Consider the following 11,189-nt stretch of genomic DNA (forward strand, 5'->3'; position numbering starts at 1 on the left):
GATCTTAAACACTCCATTTCCAAGATCAACTCAGAGAAATAAAAAGGCACTTAACAGCCAGGAAATCCTATCCTATAGGATCACAAAAAAGAAAAGCCTATTCAGATTAAAAGATACAGGTTGCTCCAATATGTCTGAATAGGTTTTATTTATAAAGACACTCCTCATATAGCAGTATACATTCTACATATTCAAGAATACTTAGGAGAAATGTAATTAACATTTCATTGACTGTTCCGGAAAAAAAAAGAACAAACAGTGCTTATAATGTGGCTATAATATAAACTTTATTTCATTCACAAATTTGAGGTAAACTGTTAAAACACCAATATGATTTACAGTGCAAACAATTTTATCTTTGCAACATTTAGGCACAAACCAATGTTATTAGGTGTTTTCTTTCTGATAGCATAGAAGACTTTTAAAAAATCCTTGTAATAAAATATTTGATGGGTTATTATAAGCCGTCAGGTGGAGGCCAATTTGATGGAGGATAATTCCAGACCTCCCTTGATGATTTGTGGCTGACCTGTTCTCTCTGCTGTAGATCTTTTTGCTAAAGAATTGATAGAGAATTAGTTTTCTAAAATGAGAGAGGAAGAGAAGAAAAAGGTGTATTGGTCAAAATTAGGCAAATATGACAATGAAAAATTTACAATACTGTGCTGCCAAATTTGGATCTGGAACCATTCAAAAATAGTGACTTCCATAAGAAGTTACCAGGGTATTTATCTTACCAGATTTCTAGATGACTTTTCCTCCATTGCTGTGGCTATGCGTATAGTCTTAAATATGGGCTATAGAAAGCCTCAGGATTCTTCCTATAGTCAAATGCTATACATTAATACTCATTTCATAACTTTCACTGTAACTTATATGAGTATATATGTGTGTGTATAATGTTTAGTGAGAGTGTGTGTATTATATATATATGTGTGTGTGTGTCATATATATATGTGTGTGTATATATGTATATTTATATATATAATGTTTAGTGTTATTACATGTTTAACCTATTGGCAAAGGGAAGCCTAAAAAATAACCCGAATGGAAAATCTGTAACATAGTTTTTAAAAAAAGAAAAGAGAGAAAGGGAAAGAGTCCTCTGATACTTAGTTCAACTAAATGGCTCTTCTTTCTCAATTGGAGTATCCAGTGCATATTTTCCTCATAAGCATATTTTATTTTCTATATTAAACCACAAGACTCTTTAGTTAAGTGTAGTTGAATAATCTGAACAAGGTCCTAGAACTTTCTTTTTCAATTTCTCTCTTCTTCTATGAACTTACACAGCTGTTTAGTTCTTTTGTAAACAGGGAAGGCTAGGCACTCTTGCATAGATCTTTTTAGCATATGAAACATATTGACATGAATATAACATATGTGCCAAAGCAATATTATTCAGCTAACATTTCAACGAAATGTAACATAAAATTTTAAATTACATATTTCTGCCTATATTTGATTCTTGTTTACTGTATCTGATCCAGAAAAAAAAGACTCTTATTATGAAAAACCATCTCTAATATCTTTGCATTTTAATAGCATTAGAAAGGAATGGTTATTACTAGTTGTTTGTCTTGCAATTGCTCTAACATCACCAAGTGTCAATATAGCAGTTTGAGTTGATCAAGACTTTTGATTCAAATGGCGGGTGTCCAGGAGAAGGGCACTGACAGACACAGGTATGTTAAAACATGGAAAGCCAGTAGGATCATTTTGTTTATTGGAGCAGCAAGGTAAAAGACAGGTTTACCCCTCTGTTTGAAGAATATTACCTTAAGCAAATCTGTTGCATCTTATTGCCTTAGTTTCTTCAAATAGAAGGCACAAGCTCTTTTCCTTCTCAGGGAGAATGGTGTGATTATTGATTACTGGCTCTTCACAGTAAAAAATAAAATATGTAGTGTATTAAATTATATATATATATTAGTCTTATTTTCTAAATTCTCATTAACAAAATCTTTTTAAGATTTAACACTTTTGTTCTCAGGAATAGAAGCATCCTCTACTAAAATATTTTAGAAATGTCTTTTGCCACTTATTCGTAGTATAAATATGAGATTGTCAATACCGTAATTGAAATGAAATGTTACATTTCTCTTTATAATTGCACAACAATTGGATATTCTGCCACAATTTAATTTTCGTAACACTGAATAACTGCAAATCTCTTAATACCTACTTAAACAATACGTCCTTTCATAACTACAATGCTCTACATAAACAAATATCTCAGAGTAGAACATAAAAGACTCTTGCAAGTTGAACAGGTCCTAGAAGTCAAAGTAGGTAGCTATTTTTTCCAAAATGTTAGTATCAATTTTCATATGTTGGGTACAAACTGAGTAAGTAAGAAAAACTAGATAGGAGCATGGAGTATATATTATGTCAACTGCATATGAAATTTCAGATTAAGATCCATGTCATTTTTATGAGCTAAGGCAAACTTGATTCATATGTATGTCCTCTGTACAATAATATTTTTACTTTTCTTACCTTACCTAAAAGTTATAAAAAAAAAAAAACACCCAAAACATATTGCAACCTGATGCAAGCTATAAGGAGGGGTGAGGAAGTGATACCTAAGTCCTTGGCTCCCGGGTAAGAGGAAGTAAATGGTCTCTCTGTACACGAAACAACTGAGTGGGGGCACTAGGATATTAGATATTTTGCAATATGCTGTAAAAGCTCCCATAGTAAAGTGCTCCTGTAATCTGATCTATCTCTTTCTTTTTTTATTAGTAAAGGTGAAGTACTGGCTGGCTTCCTTGCTTAGATGACTGTTTTTTGTGCCTAATCTTCAGAAGGTATCAGCGCTGCTGACTTAAGTCATGCTGGTTATCATTTAGCTCCTGCCCTTCCTGGAGGGGTTTTGACAAAAAAAATAGGGAATTTTAGATAAATGAAATTTATGCTGACTCTCCCCACAGTGGCATGTACTTTAGTCTGATTTAGAGAAAGAAGGCCTATTTGGGGAAGATCTCTGACTTCTGTGATTTCCTTAATAATCATCCCTCAGGTTTTACTGGCTTTAAGGGATTTTATGTGGGTTTATTTGAATACCAGTTGAGTACAAAGAAAAAGCCCGAGAAATACCTCTTCCAAGGATTTCCAGCCCTGATGGACTTGAGAAGAAAAGTTTTTAAACGTACCAGGTTTAGTAATTTAAAAAAAAAAAAAAAGCTCCATTCATTCTCCTTAGCAATCATTTGAATAATAGGACTTTTTTTCCAAAAAGATCCATGCAGATTAATTGGATAATTTCCATGAGGGAAGACTTGAAATGGCAATTCAACTTCAGCTTCAATCAGAAACTCTGTGACTCTTTAGCCTGATCTTTGTTGCTCCATAGGGTTTTTAGCTTGTTAAGGAACCTCTGGTGCCATTACACAATTTTGTGCTGTGTAAAAGCAGGGACCCCAATGTTTGGGCAATTCTACAATCTGACTAGAGTTTCTGGTTTGCTTCCTAGAAGGAGCTTTGTTATACCTAAAGTGAAGTGGCTTTAATGAAACTCCATTGCTGGTGGCTAAAGGGCTTCCTGTGTCTAGTTAGAACATGGAGAGGAGGTGAATTGAGACCTTGAGACCCTTCTCACTATGCCCCAGGGAAGCATTGTTAGCATCCAGGAGAATTTGGTTTCTAGAGTTTTCGTTTGCACAGATTCCATACTATGTTATCCATTGCCAGTGGGATAAAAGGGGAGGTTTTTGAAGAGAATTGATACCATGATTCTCATATGAACAATGCTTCATGTGATAGGCATGACCAATCTAAAGATAAGTATTTCAAAAGGAAAGAAAAAGTTAATTCTGTTCTATGGGGTAAGGCATAACAAGACCAGAAAGATATTAAACTTGGATGAGTTTGTATCATAGGTATTAATTCATAACAATAACAATAGTAACAGCAACAAAATATCCTCATCAGTTATTAGAGACCATTTGTGAAAAGTTACTCCAGATTTGTGCAATTGCAATCTCTTATTTATCAATGAAACTCTTGGTTTCGCATAAACATTTAGTCTTGTCCATTTGCTCCCCATCTATTCACGCTAAAACACACACACACACACACACACACACACACACACACATATCATTCATCTTCAGAAATATCTGAGGGTTCACAAAGAAAAGAAACGATTTAAAATATATGGATGTGACATTCTTTGTAGGCTAGTATCCTATTTCACAGTTTCACTAAAGCAGTCCTTTAATTCATTCCACCAGATCCTAGCAAACCATCCTAAGTAGTTCTAGATAAATGTATAGATAATTTCCCAAGTGTTACAGATTTCTTCATCAGGAAGTACTTTTAATAATTATTCTAATTTTTAAACAACATTTGATTCTAGTCTAATTCAGTCCCATTGAATGTGAACTGATTGTGATTGAATATAACTGACTGTTGTTCGGCCTTTAGCAACCAGTTGCATTAATGAATTGCCTGAGGAAGCTGTCCCTCAGTTCGTCTGCAGTTATACTGAAGATTCAGTTGTTATCTTATTAATCACATAATCATAAATATGCTGTCTTGCTTTCTTCTAACTCATGAACATAGACACAAGAAAAAAAATCTAGAAACCGCTCAGGGGTTTGGAAGTCTCATTTATATTCTTTAGTAATAGACATGTTTGTCATGTTGGTCAGGGCACATTTTTCCATCAGCACCCACATGTCTACCTCTACTCAGATGTCAGTATGATACATGACGGTTGCCCTACTGTGATAAATAGTGAGAAGAATAGATTCAAGAAAAGTAAATACTAAATTGTCATGTGTCCTTCCAAATATGTGAAAATACGTACAGTCAAATTTGACCTCAGTCAATTCTGACTTTCCAATTCAGCATGCTAGTTAGGAGACATGCTTTCAGAGTTTCACTTCTCAGAACTCCCTGCTCACTTCTAACATTTTGACTTATTCAACTCAAATAATGAGTCAAAAATCAAGAAGCAATTAAACTGAGTGCAATTAAATTCAGTATGCCAGTCTTTTATTCAGGTCAGAACAGAAATGAAAATTAGAGAAAGTGCCAAATTTGATCATTGATAAAAGATAAAGCCTAAGATTTTAACTGCTGTATAATAATTTAAACCTTAAACTCTTACAGACATAATGTTTTGAAATATTGATTTTTTTTAGAAAAATAAAAGCGTTAAGCAAGTATAATTTCATATTTTTCTTGTCCAACTTCTACTATACTTTATACCCCAAATCACTGCTCATCTCCCCTTCAGAACTCTTCCAGATTAGTCTTACAATATTTTCATAAGTTAACATGCTCAAATACCTGTCCCCATCACGTATTTTTCATAATCACATACTGTCAGATGCAAACTTTATTATAATACCTTCTTTATCTACTGTTTTCAGAGAAAAAAACTAATACACTTTAATACATTTTCTTTATATCCTTCTAATTTGGGTCTCTAATTTGGTAGTATAGATGGATATATCTAAACCCTTACATATTGTAATTTAAAGCCCACCAAGGAGGAAGGAAACTTACCTTTTAACTTCTTAAAAGCATCCAGAGATCCTGACATACTGTATTCAGAGCAGTAGAAGACTAATAACTTACTTTCACTAGTTATAATGGAGGTCAGAAAACAGTGAAATTACATTTTTTGTCCAGTGATCCAGTCTAGATTCTATAAACACAGAAAATATTCTTCATAAATGAAGTCTCTACTTAGAGACAGGTTCAAAAACTGAGCAGATCCATATTAAAAAAATAACTCAGGAAGTTCTTCAGAAGGACAAAAGCAAGGGTATGCGAGAAGAAATATAAAACAAAAAAAATGAATATATGGGTAAATCCAAATGAATGTTGACTATCTAAAGTCAGTAATACTAATATCTTATGGGGTTTAAATATGCTTATCTAACATAATATGTAAGACCTCACTACTAAAAATTGTAAGACACTATTGAAAGAAGTTAAAAAAGAATTAAATAGAGGAATATGCCATCTTTACCAATTAGAAGACTCCTATTGTTATGTCAGTTGTTACTTAAGAAGACCTCAAATTCACTAGAATCCCAATCAAAATTCCAGAAGATTTTTTATGTGGAAATTTAAAACTGATTCTAGTGTTTCTATGGAAACACTATCAAAGTAGCCATGCAGAATAGTGAAGCTAGAGGATATACACTACCAGATATCAAGACTTACTATAAAATTACAGTAATTAAGATTGTATTGGTGTTAGGTATTAGGCGCAAGGATTGGCACAAAGCCACTGCTAAAGTTCTGGAGGGGAAGTATATCTTTACAAATAAATGGTGGTGAATTAATTGGATAACTGCATGAAAAATAGGAATTCTTCCCTGCACCAAGTACAAACATTAATTTGGAGTAGATGGATCATATAGAAATATGGAAATTAAAAGTCTAAATCTTCTGTAAGGAAACAGAGGCCATGATATTAATGACTTTGTGATAGGCAAATATTTATTATATAAGACATAAAAACCATTAAAACAAAATTATATAAATTAATAGAGTGAAAACAAGTCAGAAACTAAGAAAAATATTTGAAATGTCTGTGTCCAACAAAGGATTCAAATTCATAACATATTTGAGATTCCATAGGAAAAAAAAGACAACTCAGTTTTAAAATGGTCAAAAGAATAGGCACTTAACAATCAAAAATATCCAAATGGATAATAAGCATATTAAAACATTCAGCATTGTTACTAAGTAGTGAAAGGAAAACTAAAATCACAATGTTATGCCACAACATACCCATAAGCATGACCAAAGTAAAAAGGATGGGCAATACCAAATAATGGGAAGAATGGATCAATTATAAGTTAACACATCATAGATGGGTGTATAATTAGTACAAACACTTTTGAAATCTACTTGGCAATATCTAAAGGTAAACATGTACTCAGTAAACATCCAACAATTCCACTCCTATGTGTATTCCTAATGGAAAATGAGTGATGTCTACATACAGACACACACACACACACACACACACACACACACACACACACAAGATAAATAGCTGGCTAGAGTAAAACATACATACATACACACGGGCATGTATACATGCATACATACAAACAATCATAACACTGGAAGATGCTTCTGGGCAAGAAAGGTGGAGGAGATTAATTAACTTTACAGATAGAAAAACTGAGGCACTGAGAGGTAAGGAGATAGATCCTGAATACTGGATGTCTGGGGAATCAGGGACAAAGGCAAGTACTTCCAGACTATGAGTGATATGAATATGAGTGATATGAAAAACAAGATTGGTCTGTCTTTCCACTGGCCTTGGCCCTGTCCCTGGAACATAGCTCAGTGACATATTATTAAATGCATGAAGCAACAGATCATCTCTTTATGCCTACAAACCCCAAATTAAAGCTTGTAGAAAAGAGATAAACAAGATGAGGCCAGAATGAACAACTCAAGGTGAAAGTGGGAGAGAGATAGTAATTCCATCTATTCCACATCCCACTATAAGACCTCCTCCACAAGGTCAATAAAAAAGGGGGTAAAGTGGAACAAATGTATTGTCTAGATGTTTGGGGAAAGTGGTGCAAAGCTATTTTTTAAACCATATTAAATATGTGGGGGAAAAACTATCTGAAACCAAATTGGTTACAGTAATTCCCTCTCAGAAAATACTTTGAATATTATATATTTCTGCAGTGATGAAACTTTTTATAAGAAGCACTTTTATGTTTCATATAAGTTGCAATAAAAAAATTTCTTAAAAGACTAAAATAAATGTAGAATTTTATGACAGCAAGAGCAAGAATGCAGAAAAAGGATAAATGGTTTTAAGATGTTTTAAATGTTCTAAGGCCCTTACTTTGTCTGGAAAGTCAAAGTATCGATTTACATTAGTCTTTAATAAGTCAGGTTGAATATTGTAATATCTAGAATAACCATTAAAAGAGTAGTAAAAAATGAATATAAGTAATAGCACGGTAGAAATTGAAAAATAAAAAGTACTCAAATTTTCTATAAGAAGGCAAGAAAGAAAAAAGAAAATGTGCCTAGAACAGTTGGGACAAATAGAAAACACATAGTCAGATAACAGATTAAACCCAAATATATCAGTGGAATTATTGGATCATTTGGTATTTCTACTTTTAACTTTTTGAGAAACCCCCACACTGTTTTCCAGTGACTGTACCAGTTTACATTCCCAGCAACAGTGCATAAAGTTTCCTTTTTCTCCACATCCTTGCCAACACTTGTTATTTCTTGTCCTTTTTATTTTAGCCACTTTAACAGATATAAGGTGATACCTCATTGTGGTTTTGATTTGCATTTCCTTGATAATTAGTGATGTTGAGCATCTTTTCATGTATCTGTTGGCCACACTATTTGGTTTCATTCATATGTGGAATCTAAAAAACAAAGCAAATCAATAAATAAACAAGAAGCAGAATTAGACCTGTAAATACAGAGAGCAAATTGGTGGTTTCCAGAGGGGTGGGGGGCCAAAGCTGGGCAAAATGGGTGAAGGGGAGTGGGAGATACAGGCTTCCAGTTATGGAATGAATAAGTCCTAGGAATCAAAGGCCTATAAATATAAATATAAATATAAATGTAAATATAAATATAAAAAAAGAGGGGGAGACGAACCAGGAGAGATGATGGACTCTGAAAAACAAACTGAGGTTTCTAGAGGGGAGGAGGGGAGGGGGATGGGTTAGCCTGGTGATGGGTATTAAAGAGGGCACATTCTGCATGGAGCACTGGGTGTTATGAACAAACAATGAATCATGGAACACTACACCAAAACAAATGATGTAATGTATGGTGATTAACATAACAATAAAAAATTTTAAAAAAAGAAATATAGTCAATGATATTGTAATGGCACTGTATGATGACAGATGGTAGCTGCACTTGTGTTAAGCATAGCATAACATACAGAGAAGTTGAATCACTATGTTGTACACCTGAAACTAATGTAACTTTGTGTCAACTATACTCAAGTAACAAATTAAAAAATATATATCAGTAGTTATATTAAATTTAAGTGAATTAAATACTCTAAGTAAAATATATGCTGCTTACAGAAGACACATGTTAAATGTAAATTTGTAAAAAAGTTAAAAGAGAAAGGGTGTAAAAAGACATACCATGAAAACATCAAAAAATGTACAACTGGTGTAACTATATTTATATCAAACAAAGTAAAGTTTATGACAAGTAGTATTGCCATAAAGAAATTTCATAATAATTAAAGTGTCAATCCATAAAGATTTTTAAATTATAAATTTTATGGATTTATTCAAATGAGTCTATTCACATAACTTCTTGGCAAAATAGTAATAAATAATAAAATGATAAAGGTCCAAGATTCTTTCTTATGAAGTGAAGTACTTGGGCAAGGCAGATATTTTTCCTATGCAGAGTGTTTTTCCCACTTGATTCAAAGCTATGTTCCCAAACATGGAGGCTGGCATTCTTCTGAGTGCCAGATGCATTTTACATGTGTATGATTTGTCTCGCCATATTAATTATAAGATCTTTGAATATGGATCTTGTTTGTAATTGTTTGTATCTTTCACACCATGTAGCAGAGTACTTACACATAATACATGTTCAAAAAATAATGGCTGATTGACTAAATAGATAGAAGTTTGTGGTATCTTCCATGAGATCTGCTATTTTTCTCCTGCCATGGAGCTTTTAAAATCTCTTTTTTTGTTTTATAATAATTAGCTGTGGCTAGACACAACAGGTATTATATTTTCATATTATGGATGAAAAGTTATATTGATTGGCCATTAAAACATCCAGAAATTAGAAAGGGCTTAGTTAGCTTCTAAATAAACAAAGTTGATTTTCAAAGCTACTTTTTCTATTTCGTTGCATGTAATATCCAATACAATAATTATTGTTAATTTCTATGTTTTCTATGTTCACTAAACATAAGAATTATAATCAATTCTCAATCAGAATTTTACAGCTCTTCTACATCTTCTCTATCCCCAACGTCTCCCTCTCAGAAGGCCCTTTCTTAGTCTATAAACTCAGTAAAGTCATACCCCCAAAATAAAAACTGAAGAAAAAAAAAGCAAAGACACAACAATAAGACCTTACTTTTCAACCCAGTATTCTCCTCGGGAGTTTTTCATCCACTCTGGTGGAAAAAAACTCTGTATTCATTGTCTCTTTTTTACTCCAAGAAGCTTTGCCAACAGGATTCTGTTTCCAACAGTGTTAATGCCGAACTTCCTACACTCCTATCTTTTTAGTCTTTTCCCCAACCAACCTGTCCCTTGAAACTCTCCCCCAAATTAATTCCCATTGTCCTAAAGTTTCCTTAGATGCCTATTTTGTTTTATCTATTTTTTAGTTTACTAAGAAAGCTCTTTTCACTATATCTGGTCCTTCTAAGCAGGCAGACCGCCAAAGTTAAGAGATAGAATTCTCTTCTCTTCTCACCCTTCACAGACTCTGGGACCTCATCAGCCCTGGCAACATCATGATTTATTTCTATGTGAGTGATTCCCAAGTTTCACTTATAACCCTGCACCTCTCTCTGCCTGCTAAACACTGCCATACAACTGTCTTACTAATTTTTTTTGAGTTTTCAATTGGTTTATTTTATTTATTTATTATGTTATGCTAATCACCACACATTACATCATTAGTTTTTTTTAAATAATTTTTATTGTTATGTTAATGACCATACATTACATCATTAGTTTTTGATGTAGTGTTCCATGGTTCATTGTTTGCGTATAACACCCAATGCTCCACGCAGAATGTGCCCTTTTTAATACCCATCACCAGGCTAACCCATGCCCCACCCCCCTCTCCTCTAGAACCCTCAGTTTGTTTCTCAGAGTCCATCTTCTCTCATGGTTCATCTCCCCCTCCGATTTCCCCCCCTGCATTTTTCCCTTCCTGCTATCTTTTTTTTTTTTTTAACATATAATGTATTATTTGTTTCAGAGGTACAGGTCTGTGATTCAACAGTCTTACACAATTCACAGCGCTCACCATAGCACATACCCTCCCCAATGTCATTCTACTTTTAAAATACCTCTTGAATTTTTATCATTTCCCCCCCAATGTCCCTACTCTAGCTCAGATCTAAAATATCTCTCATATAATCTAATGTCAAAACTTACTTATTTTTCTGGTCTTTAGCTTTGCATCTCAAAACTAGTATCAGTAGAACTTTATTTCCC

General features: G+C 33.4%; 1 long non-coding RNA gene across 1 annotated transcript; it reads right to left on the reverse strand.

Annotated features, from left to right (window-relative positions):
- Positions 1-279: 279 nt before the first annotated feature.
- Positions 280-8,343, reverse strand: LOC113910300. The gene is made up of 4 exons (XR_003515998.1): positions 8,283-8,343; positions 5,518-5,659; positions 1,779-1,880; positions 280-583 (listed from the first exon to the last, which is right to left on the reverse strand). It is a non-coding gene; the product is annotated as an uncharacterized LOC113910300 (long non-coding RNA).
- Between the last annotated feature and the right edge of the window lie 2,846 nt (positions 8,344-11,189).

The sequence above is a fragment of the Zalophus californianus genome, chromosome 6, assembly GCF_009762305.2.
Source record: "Zalophus californianus isolate mZalCal1 chromosome 6, mZalCal1.pri.v2, whole genome shotgun sequence".
Taxonomy (NCBI): Eukaryota; Metazoa; Chordata; class Mammalia; order Carnivora; family Otariidae; genus Zalophus; species Zalophus californianus.